General features: G+C 34.9%; 1 long non-coding RNA gene across 1 annotated transcript in view; it reads right to left on the bottom strand.

Moving 5' to 3' along the window:
- Positions 1–8,607, bottom strand: part of LOC143085044 (uncharacterized) — a 42,686-nt gene extending 34,079 nt beyond the window's left edge. The window contains exon 1 of the long non-coding RNA XR_012981233.1: positions 8,538–8,607. This is a non-coding gene — a long non-coding RNA (uncharacterized LOC143085044). The remainder of the gene's footprint in view (positions 1–8,537) is intronic.
- Between the last annotated feature and the right edge of the window lie 8,175 nt (positions 8,608–16,782).

The raw sequence follows: 16,782 nt of genomic DNA, 5'->3' as shown, positions 1-16,782 counted from the left end.
CCTAAAAGTCAGCCAATACATCTGCCATCTTGGTTTGCGGGCAGGGTCATCCAACACATTTTTAAACTAGATACTCTCATGATGATTGTGAACAAGTTTGATTATATTTTGTCTTAGTAGTTTCAGAGAAGATTTTTGTAAAAGATTACAAAAATAAACAAATAACTGTTAAAAATTTACTATAAAGGGCAATTAATCCTAAAGGGGTCAACTGACCATTTTGGTCATTTGACTTATTTGTAGATCTTACTTTGCTGAACATTATTGCTGTTTATCTCTATCTTTAATAATATTCAAGATAATAACCAAAAACGTCAAATTTTCATTAAAATTACCAATTAAAGGGTAGCAACCAAACAACTGGTTGTCTGATTCATCTGAAAATTTCAGGGCAAATAGATTTCGACTTGATAAACAATTTATACCCTGTCAGATTTCCTCTCAATGCTTTGGTTTCAGAGTTATAAGCCAAAATCTATATTTTATCCCTATGTTCTTTTTTTAGCCATGGGGACCATCTTGGTTGGCTGGCCGGGTCAACGGACACATTTTTTATGATGATTGTGGACAAGTTTGGTTAAATTTGCCTGCGTATGTTCAGAGGAGAAGATTTTTGTAAAAGATAACAAAAATTTACGAATAATTGTTAAAAAATTTACTATAAAGGGCAATTACTCCTTAAGGGGTCAATTGACCATTTTGATCATGTAGACTTATTTGTAGATCTTACTTTGCTGAACATAATTGCTGTTCACAGTTTACCTCTATCTATAATAATTATATTCAAGATAATAACCAAAAACGGCAAAATTTCCTTAAAATTACCAATTTAGGGGCAGCAACCCAACAACGGGTTCTCCGATTCATCTAAAAAATTTCACAGCAGATAGATCTTGACCTGATAAACAATTTTACACCGTCAGATTTGCTCTTAATGATTTGGTTTCAGAGATGTAAGCCAAAATCTACATATTACCCCTATGCTCTACTAGTATTTTAGCCATGGCGGCAATCTTGGTTAGTTGGCCGGGTCACCGGACACATTTTTTAAACTAGATACCCCATTGATGATTGTGGCCAAGTTTGGTTTAATTTGTCCCAGTAGTTTCAGAGGAGAAGATTTTGTAACCAGATGCTCCGCAGTGCGCAACTTTATACGACCGCAGAGGTTGAACCCTGAACGGTTGGGGCAAGTATGGACACAACATTCAAGCTGGCTTCAGCTCTAAATTTGGATTGTGATTAAAAAGTTGACACAGCATAGGTTTCGGACACAGAATGAATGTGGTCTAATGAACTTAAAATATTTTTTTTGCCTTTGAGCAATTCACTATGCTGTTGAATATTAATCCTCTCAAAAAAATTGTTTGAAGAAATTTTCTTTTTATTTATGAAATCTGAAATGAGAAAAATTGAACCCCCCCCCCCCCCCCATTTCTTTTTCACATCCCCCTTTCCCTTTTTCCGAAACTGATCTCAATTCAAATTTCTAATGGAGTTTGCAACAATAACTAAATACATCATAAAATAATAAAATGTAACAAAAGGTGCTTGTTATCACTGAATGGTAAAGATTGTTTTAATTTAACAGTTGGTAGTAAAAGTGAATATACATTGTATATTGTATAAAACAATGATTTAAGTTGATTAAACTACTATTCTGGACAAAGAAAGATAACTCCAATCAATTGAAAATTTCTTGCTATTGCACAATATTGTGCAATTAGATATTTCTTGCTATTGCGCAATACTGTGCAATTGAAAATATTTGCTATTGCACAATACTGTGCAATTGAAGATTTCTTGCTATTGCGCAATACTGTGCAATTGAAAATTTCTTGCAATTGCACAATACTCTGCAATTGAAGAGTTCTTGCTATTGCTGAATACTGTGCAATTGAAAATTTCTTGCTATTGCACAATACTTAATATAATAATTTTGGATCCTGTTTGAACCAACTTGAAAACTGGGTCCATACTCAAAAATCTAAGTACATGTTTAGAATCAGCATATCAAAAAAGCCCAAGAATTCAATTTTTGTTAAAATCAAACTTAGTTTAATTTTGGACCCTTTGGACTTTAATGTAGACCAATTTGAAAACGGGACTAAAAATTAAGAATCTACATACACAGCTAGATTTGGCATATCAAAGAACCACAATTATTCAATGTTTGATGAAATCAAACAAAGTTTAATTTTGGACCCCGATTTGGACCAACTTAAAAACTGGGCCAATAATCAAAAATCTAAGTACATTTTTAGATTCAGCATATCAAAGAACCCCAAGGATTCAATTTTTGTTCAAATCAAACTAAAAGTTTAATTTTGGACCCTTTTGACCTTAATGTAAACCAATTTGAAAACGGGACCAAAAATTAAGAATCTACATACACAGTTAGATTCGGCATATCAAAGAACCCCAATTATTCAATTTTTGATGAAATCAAACAAAGTTCAATTTTGGAACCTTTGGGCCCCTTATTCCTAAACTGTTGGGACCAAAACTCCCAAAATCAAACCCAACCTTCCTTAAGTGGTCGTAAACCTTGTGTTTAAATTTCATAGATTTCTATTTACTTATACTAAAGTTATGGTGCGAAAACCAAGAATAATGCTTACTTGGGGCCCCTTTTTGGCCCCTAATTCCTAAACTGTTCAGACCTCAACTCCAAAAATCAATTCCAACCTTCCTTTTGTGGTCATAAACCTTGTGTTTAAATTTCATTGATTTCGATTTACTAATACTAAAGTTATTGTTTGAAAACCAAGAATAATGCTTATTTGGGCCCTTTTTTGGCCCTAATTCCTAAACTGTTTAAACTAAAACTCCCAAAATCAATCCTAACCTTCCTTTTGTGGTCATTAACCTTGTGTCAAAATTTCATAGATTTCTATTTACTTAAACTAAAGTTATAGTGCGAAAACCAAGAAAATGCTTATTTGGGCCCTTTTTGGCCCCTTATTCCTAAAATGTTGGGACCAAAACTCCAAAAATCAATCCCAACCTTCCTTTTGTGGTCATAAACCTTGTGTTAAAATTTCATAGATTTCTATTCACTTTTACTAAAGTTACAGTGCGAAAACTAAAAGTATTCGGACGACGCAGACGACGACGCCAACGTGATACCAATATACGACCATATAAAAATTAACGACGACGGACGACGGACGCAAAGTGATGAGAAAAGCTCACTTGGCCCTTTGGGCCATGTGAGCTAAAAATAACAAACACGTGAGTAGCATTTGATGCGGTCCACTCCATTCCTACCTCTAAATCACCTATGTTTAGATATTTAATAGTTATCCCACGAGGACGCGGTTTGTCAGTGTAAGATCAACCCGATGGCCGGAGGCCAGAGGTGATTTAACACTGACACATCAAGTCCGAGTGGGATAATTATTTTACATTCCAGCTGTTTTCGATTAGACGAAAAACCATTTACAATTCATAAAATCTTGTTTAGAATGCCATACAACCATTATAATATACTTTATATATCAACAAAGTATAAATGTCTCATCTTTTACATTCCACAGCTACGAAATGAACACATCAAACTACTACGAACCATTAACACATGAAATCTCATTCGAATCTGTGTCATCAAGCATATTTAGCCCTCTAAAGACCAGCAGTCCAAGACTAAAAACACAATCCTCAACAACAAATAATTCCAAAAATTGTAGCAACAAAAGTAGAACACAAAGCAATAATGTATTTAACTTGAACACCAAAAGGAACCTGAGAGTATTAACTGTCAATTGTCGAAGCATAAAAGACAAGACCTCAGAATTTAAAGCAGCCATAAATTACATCAAACCTGACATCATCTGTGGAACAGAATCCTGGCTAAAAGGAGAAAAACCAGGGAAAACCAGCACTAAAGACGCTATCAAATCAAGCGAAGTATTTCCAGATGACTACAATGCATACAGAAACGACAGGGGAACACTTGGTGGGGGAGTCTTCATCTTGGTCCACAAAGACATCATATCGGTTGAACAGTCCAGTCTAGTCACAAACTGTGAGATAGAATGGGTCAAAATATACCTTAAAGGCAAAAAAGAACTGCTAATTGGGTCATTCTACATGCCACATAGAAACATGAAATGCCTAGACGAACTAGAGAAATCCTTACAAATGATGTCAAATACAAACACCAACATCATGCTAACTGGAGATTTTAACTGTCCAGATATAAACTGGGAATCAATGTCAGTCCCGAACAACTCAAGTGACAAGGAGATACAAACTAGACTCATGGAAATAACAGCATCCTTCCATCTTACTCAAATCCATGAAGAACCAACAAGAGAAGACAACCTCCTTGATATAGTACTGACTACAAACCCATCACTTGTCAAAACATCAAAAAATACACCTGGTATATCAGACCACGAAATGATAGTCACAGACTGTGACACCAAACCGTACTACCAACGTAGCAAGCCCAGGAAGTGCTATATTTACTCTAAGGCAAACTGGAGCAGCATTAAAGAGGAAATAACAAAAACATCAACAAAAATCCGACAGATGCAAGACCGCGAAATAAACGCACAAGAGATGAGCGACACCTTCAAGAAAGAGCTGTTTAAAAGCATGGACAAACATATCCCATCTAAAGAAATCCGCTCAAAAAATAACTTACCCTGGATAAACCACAAAATTAGGAAACTATTCAAAAAGAAACAACGGCTATACCACCAAGCTAAAAAATCTAAAAAGTGGACAAATTACAGACATTTTCAAAAAGAAGTAAAACGACAAATCAGAAAGGCACTGGCTACGGTTACATGGAAATGTAACAATAATAAAAATATTATTGTTACATTGGAGACTAAATGCCGGAATGCATGGTTGGGTAAGGACCGGTTTAATTACGAATGTAACAATAATTATTGAGGCTACGGTTACATTGCGTTATTGTTGCATGAAAAAAAGCAATGTACAATGGGACTAGTAATATGTACTAAATAATAAAAGTTGAGGACATTTATTACATACATTTATAACATACAATTTATTTACTGTAATTTTTTATTTACAATGACAATTTCTACAAAGTTGTTTTATAAAGTCCGACACATTTTTGATGAACGAAATTACGTCCTCCACGAATACGTGTACATACAGAATTTCTTAGTGTTTAAGTTACAGTTAGCAAACTTTGCTTTTGATTATCAATTTGTGTCAATTTATAAAGCTGTATGAAATGTATGTCTTGATATTGTTTCAGTTTCGTTTAAAACGCAAGTTTTATTTTTTTCACCATAAACAAAATTGGTCCAAAGTATAATGACAGTAATACGAGTAGGTGTGCAGTTAAATACTTTAAACTTTGAAAGTGAAACCATTGAACTATATTTTTCGCCTTTGACAGTCACACTCCTAATCTTGAGTAGTATCTTTAAGAACATCAAAACCATTAATACGTAGTAAAACTATTCAAGTTGTACACCATTTGTTGAATAATAATATTTTATTATTTATCAGTATTAAATTACAAGTTTTGTTTAATACATATGAAAGAATGAAGCAATACAACTATAGAAGATTTAAGTTTAATCAATCTAGTGTACATTGCTGTTTTTCATGTAAAAATAACGTAATGTAACCGTAGCCTCAGTGATTATTGTTACATTTGTAATTAATCGGTTCCTCACCCAACTTTGCATTCCGGCAATTAGTCTCCAATGTAACAATAATATTTTTATTATTGTTACATTTCCATGTAACCGTAGCCAGTGCCAATCAGAAAAGCAGAATACTCATACATAAACGATACCATCATCAAAGGCCTAGAAACAAACAACTCAAAGCCATTCTGGAAGTATATTAAATCCAGAAAAACAGATAACATCGGAGTATCACCGTTAAAAAACAAAGGGAAGCTGGTCAGTGACAGCAAAGGGAAGGCTGAAATACTAATTCAACAATTTAGATCCGTATTCACAATTGACAAATCAACATCAATACCTAAAACAACAAAATACATCAAAGAATCCATACCACAACTTATTATAACAACTAAAGGTCTCGAAAAACTACTTAAAGATGTAAACCCATCAAAAGCATCTGGACCAGATGGTATACCAAACAGAATACTAAAAGAATGTGCATCAGAAATAGCACCAGGACTAACTGCCATCTTTCAAACATCAATAGACACTGGACTACTACCCGAAGACTGGCTAAATGCAAACATCTCGTGCGTCTTCAAAAAGGGAGACAAACACGCCGCAGAAAATTATAGACCAGTCTCATTAACATCGGTACCTTGCAAACTACTAGAACACATCATATGCAAGCACATTCTAAAACACCTTGATAAACACAGAGTCTTAACATCACTTAATCATGGATTTAGATCTGGTTATTCATGCGAAACACAACTGCTAGTCACCTTGCAAGACTTCATGAAAGCATTTGACGCCGGTCTACAAACTGACATTGCAATCCTTGATTTTTCCAAAGCTTTTGACACTGTGCCACACAACAAGCTATTATCAAAAATGGAAGAATATGGAATCCGAGGACCACTTAACAACTGGCTAAATATGTTTCTTACACAGAGGAAGATGAAAGTTGTAGTAAAGGGGGAACAATCTGAAGAAGTAAAGGTGGACTCTGGAGTTCCACAGGGAACAGTACTTGGACCATTACTATTCTTATGTCACATAAATGACCTCCCAGACACTGTCAAGTCATCAGTACGGCTGTTCGCCGATGACTGCCTACTGTATAGAACCATCAAAACAGAAAAAGACCACAAACTGCTGCAAGAAGACCTAGCAAACCTAGAAGATTGGGCAAATAAATGGGGTATGCGATTTAACGCTAAAAAATGCTATATCTTGAGCATCAAAAACAAAAGCCAGTCTGAGAGATTCTACAGTCTCAACGGCCAGATACTCCAACAAGTTCAAAACAACCCATATCTAAGAGTGCAGATTTCAGAAGACCTGAAGTGGAGCACACACATAACAAATGTTGCAAAAAAGGCAAGTTCAACCCTTGGCTTCCTCAGAAGGAATTTAAGATACTGCCCGCAGGAATGTAAGAAAACCGCTTACATTGCCTTAGTTAGATCAACAATGGAATATGCGGCAACAGTATGGGACCCCTACAGTACAATAGACGCAAACAAACTGGAGCGTATACAACGACAAGCAGCACGCTTTATAACAGGCGACTATAAAACCAGAGAAGATGGCTGCGTAACAGACATGCTCGCCAAACTTGAACTTCAAGAACTAAAAGTCAGACGCACTAGCCAAAAACTTATATTTTTGTACAAGGTGGTTGAGGGATTGGTACCTGCTATCGATCCAGACGACTTTTTAAAATCAGCCAGACCAAGACGAACCATCACAGCGAAAAAGTTCGAAAATTACCAGGCAACAAACATAGTGGAAAAACAAGTGAGGAACAATACTAGGTGCTTTGACATTCCCACCAGTAAAACTCAGCAATACTCAAACTCATTCTTTGTGTCCACAGTTATTAACTGGAACCAACTTGAGGACACTATTGTGCGCGAAACGAGCGTTGAGAGCTTTAAAGCTGCTCTCACGAGACGTCAGTAAATCGACGGCGCCTTCACCCCGTTGTATTAAAGCCAGAATTGGTAACCATACAGATACAGATGATATATACCCTTTATGACCCCCGAAGACGATAAGTCAACTCGCCCCACTGGCCAATCGGCCCCACTATATCGCCCCTTTATAAAAAAAATCGCCCTACTCTTGTTGACCAACTCTCCCCACTTTTGAAAAAGTGTAAAATCAAATTGAACAGTCAGTCTGACAACTCACTTATTAACGAAAAGGGTTTAAACCCCACTGCATAAAGGTCTGCCAACTCGCCCCACTTATAAAAATATCTTGCTTCCTTTAAGTATGTTAAATAACTGGTAGTACGTATCCAGTCGTCCTGGAGTAGTGGTATATGTGTCGTGGCTTGATATGCTAAAGGTCTAGAGTTCGAATCCCAGCATATACACGGGATTTTTTCTACGTGCATTTTGATTGATGACATAGATATAGTCTTTTCGTATAATTGTATAATTAATTATAATAAAGTAGTGGATTTGACATTCCCGCCAAAATGTTACAGAGCAAAGGAAAGCATGCATAACAAAGAAACTCAAACTGGGGTGCCCCCTGTTAGAACAAAGGAGCTGGGTTGTAACTTTTGTCCATGCTAATTAAGGAAAATCGTAACAATAAAATAAAAACCAGTTGTTACCTCAGAGGGTGCATCTGAAATGTGTTTCCAACTTAGTTAATTTTTACACCTTCTAATCCAAACAAAATTTCATCTTTCGGATATGCAAAATAAATTTAATACTTTTATTTATCTAGTGGATGCCACGCCTTAAAACTTTCTAAACTGTACAGGTAAGTCTGTACATAACACAGAGTAGTGTTTGAGGTGAAAATACGGCCATATTTGTCCATTTGTTATTATGAAACTTAAATCCCGAACAAATAGGTCAATCTAACTAAGGATATTGTCTAAAAAGTACTTACATTGTGGTCAGCCGTGCTTTTTATGAAAAACACAAAAAACGTTGATAGAGTTTCTGGTAAGTAAAGTTCGATAACCCTTATTCTGAATCTATGGAAAGCCAATAAAAAGCGAAGAAAATGTTTTTAAATTGCCGATATAATTTGACAAAGTTTTACCGTATTAATGTCATATTGCCTACGTGTTAGATTGTAGTGCTCAAACAATTATAATTATAATTAATTATAATTATAAACAATCAATTTCTAGTGACAGTTATATAAAAATATTTAAATTAAACCTTTTCGCAAAGTATGTGACATATATAATGTAGATACCAGGACTAAAATTTTACACTTACGCAAGACGCGCGTTTCGTCTCCAAAAGACTTATCAGTGACGTTCGAATCCAAAAATGTTTAAAAGGCCAAATAAAGTACGAAGTTGAAGAGCAATGAGGACCGTCTTTGATAGAATCATACGACATTTTGATCTATCTGATGAAAGTTGGCTAATGGAATGAGTCACGTTTATCAAATTACAGAAGAGATAACAGAAGGCCATTTCAGAAGTGGTGGATGTATAAGTTGATTAGTCTTACCTTAAAAAGCTAGTATAATATGTATCAAGCACGGCATTCAACTTACCAATATTTTTTTTAATTACCTCTATAAAATTATAAGAAATTAACAAAACCAAGTGCAGCTTTAATTTCATTTCTTCATATCTATACAAAATACATATACCTCTGTAAATCATGCTTATTAAAAGCCATATTTATTCTACATGTAGGTTCAGTGTTGAAGGCTGTTCTTTGACCTTTAATCAAATTAAAGTTTATTTGTATGAAAAGTTGTCTCATTGGCATATGCACTTATTCCACATCTTCTTATTTATAAAAATGTTGATTGACTAGAAATTTTGAAACTAGAAATCTGACTTGATAAATATATTGTTTAGCATGAAAACAAGTATTCAAATTGTATCTGGGTTAGGGTAATAATTAACACAGAATTTATCAAAATATCTCCAAACACTAACCATTACACAGGCACTCGTCTCAGAAAAAAAGTTTCTATCATACCTTTATTTCATATAAAGGTATATAGGGGGAAAAAATTCTGAGACGAGTGCCTGTGAACCATTACACTGATATCATATACATGTATGTGAAATGAAATGAAAAGATTTGCAGTTATTAAAAACAGCTTTGTTGGAAATATAGCATACTATAAATTTAGTTCTTACCGGTACATGTATTGTATTCGCTCGTATTTACGTGAAATATATTATTGATAATGTCAAAGTCAACGGGATTCGCTACTGTCGATTTGAAAAAACGTCACTAAGTCATTTTAAATTCAAATTACAGTAACACATTGCTAAGGCTGAGGGTAATCAAAGCGACAAAGGATGGAGCAAGGACGTATCCTTTTTCAAATTTCCACCTAACAGAAGGCAATACTCTATTATACAAACATGATAAAACAAAGTTCAACAGCTATAATATTTACCTACGAAAACATATTTAACCCCAAACGCCCCAGCCAATAAATAACGTTGCTGAATAAGGATCAGGGAGAGATCCGTTTGCGCCAAAAATGCGTCCTTTTGCGCCACAACTTTTTTTCTCCAATGCTACGTTTGCGCCACCTGTTTTAAAATTACATAGTATCATTTGCGCCAGGAAAAAAAAACAATACGATTGTGCCAATTAGAATAAAATTACTTCCCTCCTCTTTTATTCGGACTTGGAACCGGCATTTTACACGGCAAATATTTCCTTTTCTGAAATTTACCTTTCTGCTGCTGTTGCATGGGTCTTTCCCAATTTAATGTATGCAGTAGTGTGTAACATCTATTGTCCAAAAACACAAACATTGAAGGATGAAATGCATAAAACAGTTTATAATGATTCCTGTGGAATGTTTCTGCTCCATTACTGTTACGTCTTGCGTAGATGTATAGTTTCATCCAATACGGATGGTGGGAGCAAAGCACTGTGTTGGCCATCAACATATGTGGCTAACACATAATCAGCAAAAGCTTCACTTTTCTTCTCTTTTGGTATATCTTGTAATAAATATTCAGCAAAGCAATAAGTGTTCCCCAGTCAGTATACTCTCTAGATAAATTAAAATTCGAAAGTAAGGATCAATTGATTTTCGGTTGAGGGGGTCACAGATATTTAAGAGAGAAAACAATTCTGGCCCTCATTTTTGCCTTTAAAGCATTCTGGCCGTATCTTGGATCAAAAATAATTTTGCATAAAATGTATTAAAAACGGGCGTATTTTTTTTAAACAATTAAATGCCCTATTACTTTTATAAGTCGATAAAAAAACATTGAACTTTTCTCGACTAAATTAGAGAAAGATGCTTCTGTTGAACTTCAATCCTATGAAAGATGTGTACAGAAGTTATCACTAGAAAACTCTCAATAAATGTTTTTTTTTTGTGGATTCCTTTTTTAGTGAATAAAGTAAAACATTAATTATATTTGAATGTATGATCAGAAACATTCGTAATGCATTTTTTGTATGCTAGTTGTGACCTCTATTTCAGTGACTGGCTTAGCTAGGGAGTACTTTTCCATGTCTATTTTTTACTGACATAACTAACATCAAATATATTGGTACATAGCTTTGGATCCATCCAATCTGTTTGAAATACACAATTATTGGGGAGAATACGGTATTAAAAATGTCCAACCCTTAAATTATACATGCCTCCGTCAAATACCGTTAAATTAGTGCATTACACACGAATTTTAAAGTTTTTATCCAAAATAATTCACATCGCTACGCTCGGCGAAACATTCTATTCTACGCCCAACTTTCAAAATTCCTGGATCCCAGAGGCGGATTTAGGGGGTGGGCAGGGGGCCCGGGCCCCCCTTTTTGGGAAAAAAATTGGTTGCTTATATAGGGAATCACTGAAGCGTGACTAGAGCGGGCCCTCTCTTAGGTCAGTCAGTGGGCCCCCACTTATGAAAATTTCTCGATCCTTCCCTGATTGTTAATTTAAAAAAAAAGATGTCCATGTAGAACAAAACGTGACCATAACATAATTCTTTTTAATAAATACTGTACCAAAGACATTAATATTTTTTCAGAGTAAGGATCATCTTTAGATGATCTTAGATTGAACAAACAAGCGATACATGTGCAGTTGAACAAGTTTGAGGAAAGAATATAAGTAGGAACAATATTATTGCCTTATATTTCCTCAATAGTTCTGTTTTTTAAATAGTCTTTCTTGCTGGATGATTTATGTTCACAGTCATATACTCAACCTATTAGTTTAATTCTACTTGTCTGAGTTTTTTAAAACTTGTATAACGAATTCACTGAAACGAATACTTGTCTTCTTCAAGGAAGTTGGACATTTTCTGCATACTGGTTCATTCGATTGAGTTTTACAACCTGGACAGTCGTAAACGTAATAGCCGTACGCGTTGCTTATCCTTTTATATCCGCTTATATCTTTACTACCAATCCCATACTGTCCAAACTCGTCAGACATATCAGAATGCTTCGGTCTTAAGAGGAATAGTGTGAGTATATCTCTATTTAAAGCAGTTCCCATCAAATCACCTGTTGTTTTTCCGTCAAATATATACACCATCTCAGTTTCCATCATCATCGGATCTTATGCTTGTATGCCATCGTTAGTTACAAGATAGATGATTCCAACATTGTCTACAGTAACAGCCTGGAGGTCTTTAGAATTGTAGGAGAATGTCACAGATCCATCTGCTTTTAACCAACGAATCTGATGCCTTCCAATTTGGCACGCAAAATTACCGCTCTTTAATGTAGGAGCAAACGAAATATAATGTATAAACTTGATACTTTCCATTTAACAACCAATTCGACTATATTTAAACAAACAATCTTTATTTGTTACAAATATAAACTGTTCATCTGTTGCCAAGGCTTGGAAGTCATGGTCAAGTCTTAGGTTCCATTTTCTTTCCATGGATTCTGTATCTAAAATGTTTAAATGACCATTGAACAATAACACTGCCTGATGGGATCTAGGGAAACAGCTTATTGCTGTTTTCATAGATTGACACGGATATGCAGATTCACTGTAATTCTCACAGAAGGCGTTCAATCCATTGATGAATTTTAGTCCTTTTTCATCATACGCATACTTCACAAGTCTATAGTTGTTTTTGTATTTTGATGGTTTACTGTTTTCTGTTTGATCTAGTATTGTTACGTGCCCTGCAATAAGTAAATAGTTGTCGTCTCTTACAGCAATCCAAACATATGCAAATGCAGTTTTCGGCATATTTTTCATTTTGTTCAACGAAATCTGTTTGGTCGATTTGTATTTGTGAGGTTTCTTTCAGCATTTGGGACTTTTTTTTGGTATTAGTAAGACTTATTCCTAATCGCCTTGGCGTTCCATAATAAACGGAAAGGAAACCTATTGCTCTGATTGCTTTTATTTCATGAGAAACATTCCCTAAACTTATATTGACTCTAGGCGTTGGTTGTATATATTTTAACATTTTGATAATTTGTTCCTGTTTTCTTCTTTGTTTCTTCAGGAAGGTATACAGCCGACTTTCAGATCCATTATCAGTAATAAACTGCAAGGCTTTGTCATCTACTTCTACTTCACTGTTAATCTTCATAAAAGCGGCCATTTCTACTTCAAGCAAAATTTCATTTTCTTTTTCGATTTGTGTAAGTTCCTGGAGCAGTATTTTTTCTAAGTTGTTTATATGTTCTATGAACTTTGATTTGGTATTAGCGATTTGCATTTTTAATCTTTCTTGTTGTTTTGTTATGCCTTCCTTTGCACTTCGTCTTTTTTCTGTTATTCTTATAATATAATCTCTTATTTCTTGCATTGTTTGGTTGTTTGAAAAAAATAGCTCCGACTTACTCACCCCCTTTGACAAAATATTCACATTGGAAACATTTGTGCACTCATTATGATCTAATTTAAGACATGCATGACAGCAGACGAGATTGTGGTCTTTTAAAGCAAATGAAATCTTCTACACACTCAGGGTGTTTCTTACATTGAGGTATTGAGAGTAGCTTTAATTTTTCAACAGAGATTTCAGACATTCCAATAACACGGTGTCTTTGTGTTAATTTCATAGCTTTATGGTCTTCACAGCATTTATTGCAAAGCCCATCCTCACAATCACTACACCAGTATGTCAATTTAGAAATACAGTCTCTTCTCTTACATGGATAACAGATGGATTTCATTTTATATACTAGTTATCTGAAGTCAAAAAAAGATATAACGAATGCCAACAAGACCGGACGGATAGACGGACGGACGCGGGACAATAATGTTAAGCAAAGAAAGATCTAAAAGAGGGACGAAAGATACCAAAGGAGCATTAATTTCAAACTCAGAAATCTAAAATAAACTGACAACGCCATGGCTAAAAATGAAAAAGACAAACAGACAAACAATAGTACACATGACACAACATAGAAAACTAAAGAATAAACAACACGAACCCCACCAAAAACTAGGGGTGATCTCATGTGCTCCGGAAGGGTAAGCAGATCCTGCTCCACATGTGGCACCCGTCGTGTTGCTTATGTGATAACAAATCCGGTAAATAGTCTTAATTCGGTAGTTCACATTCATGAAAGGGAAGGGGATTGTAGTTACGACGTAAGGAACATATCCGATATCATTTGTGAAACGGTTATTCCATAACGGTCAACCAACTCGTGATGGCGTCCGTAAAATTTACGAAGGGATGATTTCAACTTCACCATTTTGAACTCTTGGTTTAATAGCTTCCTTGTGAGCAGCAACCCTCTATCAAGAAAATCATGATAGGAAATGCAAGCACGGGAATATCGTATCAATTGGGAGATATATACCCCCGTATGCAGGTGCTGCTGGAATGTTGCTACTTAGAAATGGAAAGTTCACAATTGGAAAGCTGAAATCATCTCTTTTGTCGTAAAGTTTTGTTTTCAACCGACCCTCATTGTCAATTTCTAGATGTAAGTCAAGATATGAAGCCGAAATTACTATATCTGTTGTATCCTTTATCTCTAGTTCGATGGGATATATGTGTTCAACATAGTCACCAAATTTTGAATTATTAAGTGAGAGAACATCATCTATATAGCGGAAAGTAGAGTTAAAGGATGTTTCTAACTTCTTATCTTTCTTCCTAAGAAGTTCCAAAACTACATGCTACTTGTTTCCAACACAATGTTTGGTTATTGTTCATATTGTCTTTTTTTGTAGTTTTTGTTTTGCTGATCAGTTTGCAATTGCCTAGCTAAGTTTCTATCTGTCTATTATAATTTTAAGATATAATTCAAAAGCGCAAAAAAAAATGTGTGTAAAAATAATAATCAAAGGGTAATAACTACTAGTAATATAGTAAGTCAATTGACGATTTCGACCATGTTTTCTTTTATAGAGATGTGATCTGTTCTGTGACATATGCTTTGGACCATCCACTAGAACCTGCGGTCATCCGATGTTCAGTACTTCAGTACTTTGATAATTAAATTGGTATAAGGAGAGAAATAAAAATAGAATTTAAACTATCCAGGTATCCTTATTTCCAGTTTGGTGACAATTAAGGAGAATAGCACTAAATGTTAGGTTGAAGTATATAAATTTGACTTAAAAACAGTTAACTTGTACAAAAACCATGTACAAATTATAATTGTACAATTTTACACAACATATATATGTAGACCAATGAATGGGCTTCGGCTGCTGTCTGCTCTTTGGTCGGGTTGTTGTCTCTTTGGCACATTCCCCATTTCCATTCTCATTTTAATCAAAGAGGATTTGTTCTTCGTTTCAATCCCGCGAAAGTTTGCAAAACATGTCTTCCCTAGGAAATAAAAAAATAACGACTATCCTGTTCATATGTTATAGCTACAGAACTTCGTTATGCGTTTTTTTATTACTGAGAAAGTCGTGATACATTAGATAAAATACATTATTTGGACCAAATAATTTACTACACTAGTTGATAAATTTTCAATCAAAATTTTATACGAAAAGGGTGCTACTTACCTCAGTCCTGTGAAACACAAGAGTGTACTTTAACGATGAAAATTTAAGAAACCAGGAATATGCACAACATCAAAAAATTGGACCACTGGTTTAAATATCTCATCAATCATCGGTACCCCGTATACAATAAAAGAAGCCATTGGCTTGTTTTATTGTCTGCGCATCTGTAAAATCTTAAATTACGGTTTTGTCATATTTCACGGTGAACTGAACATGGAAATAAATAGTATGGCAAAAAGTACAATGATCCTAGATCGGCGCAAATCATTATCTATATAGACATTGTATACCTTAGTCTTTCATGAAGTTGTGGTGACATCAACTTGAAACTTAAATGCAGTACAAATTCGGCAGCGTCAACATTGAACTACACTATATGTGGAGTTTGGTGGTCTCAACATGTAAACGAAGTTACTACATTTATCGCATCTGTCTGTCTATCGGTCTGTTTAATACATTGTAGTCTTGTGGCACCGTTAAATTCAACAACTAATCTTTAGTCCATAACACCGCTCATTTTGTCATGCCAAGGCCTTTTAGGGCTTACTATGTGGTATAGGCTGCTACAGAGTCATCAATTACTAATATTGCCAACAAAGAACCCTTTTAATCAAATCACATTAAACATTTCTTCTGGCAGAACTATCATTTATTTCCGAGTGTATATGGACGTGCGTCTGTCCGTATGCACAATATACAATTAGTAATACTAAAAAATCTCTTAAGATTTTCATTTTAAATTATGTTCAAATCTTCATTCCTATGTCAAAATTAATAACTATTGCGAAAACACTGGAATGGTAATGTATTAAATATGTGAGAATGCAATAGAAGTTTAAGGACTTTGAAAAATCTACAAACAAGAATGTGTCCAACATGCCCCACTCGCACTATCATTTTCCATGTTCAATGGACCGTGAAATTGGGTGAAAAAATCTAACTTGGCAATTAGAAAGATCATACCTCTGGAACATGTGTACTAAGTTTCGGGTTGATTGGACTTCAACTTCATTAAAAACTACTTTGCCCAAAAACTTTAACCTGAAGCTGGACATACGGACGAACGGATGGGCGGACGGACGGACAGACGGACAACGTTATACCAAAATTCGTCACGTAACTGCGCGTATATAAATACAATTCATCTAGTTTAGATCTAAGAAAACTTTCCACTGTTTTCTTACAAAAGGGATGCAATTGGAGGACTGTTATGCAAGACATTAACACAAAA

The sequence above is a fragment of the Mytilus galloprovincialis genome, chromosome 8, assembly GCF_965363235.1.
Source record: "Mytilus galloprovincialis chromosome 8, xbMytGall1.hap1.1, whole genome shotgun sequence".
NCBI lineage: Eukaryota > Metazoa > Mollusca > Bivalvia > Mytilida > Mytilidae > Mytilus > Mytilus galloprovincialis.
This window is presented reverse-complemented; position numbering and strand designations above follow the sequence as displayed.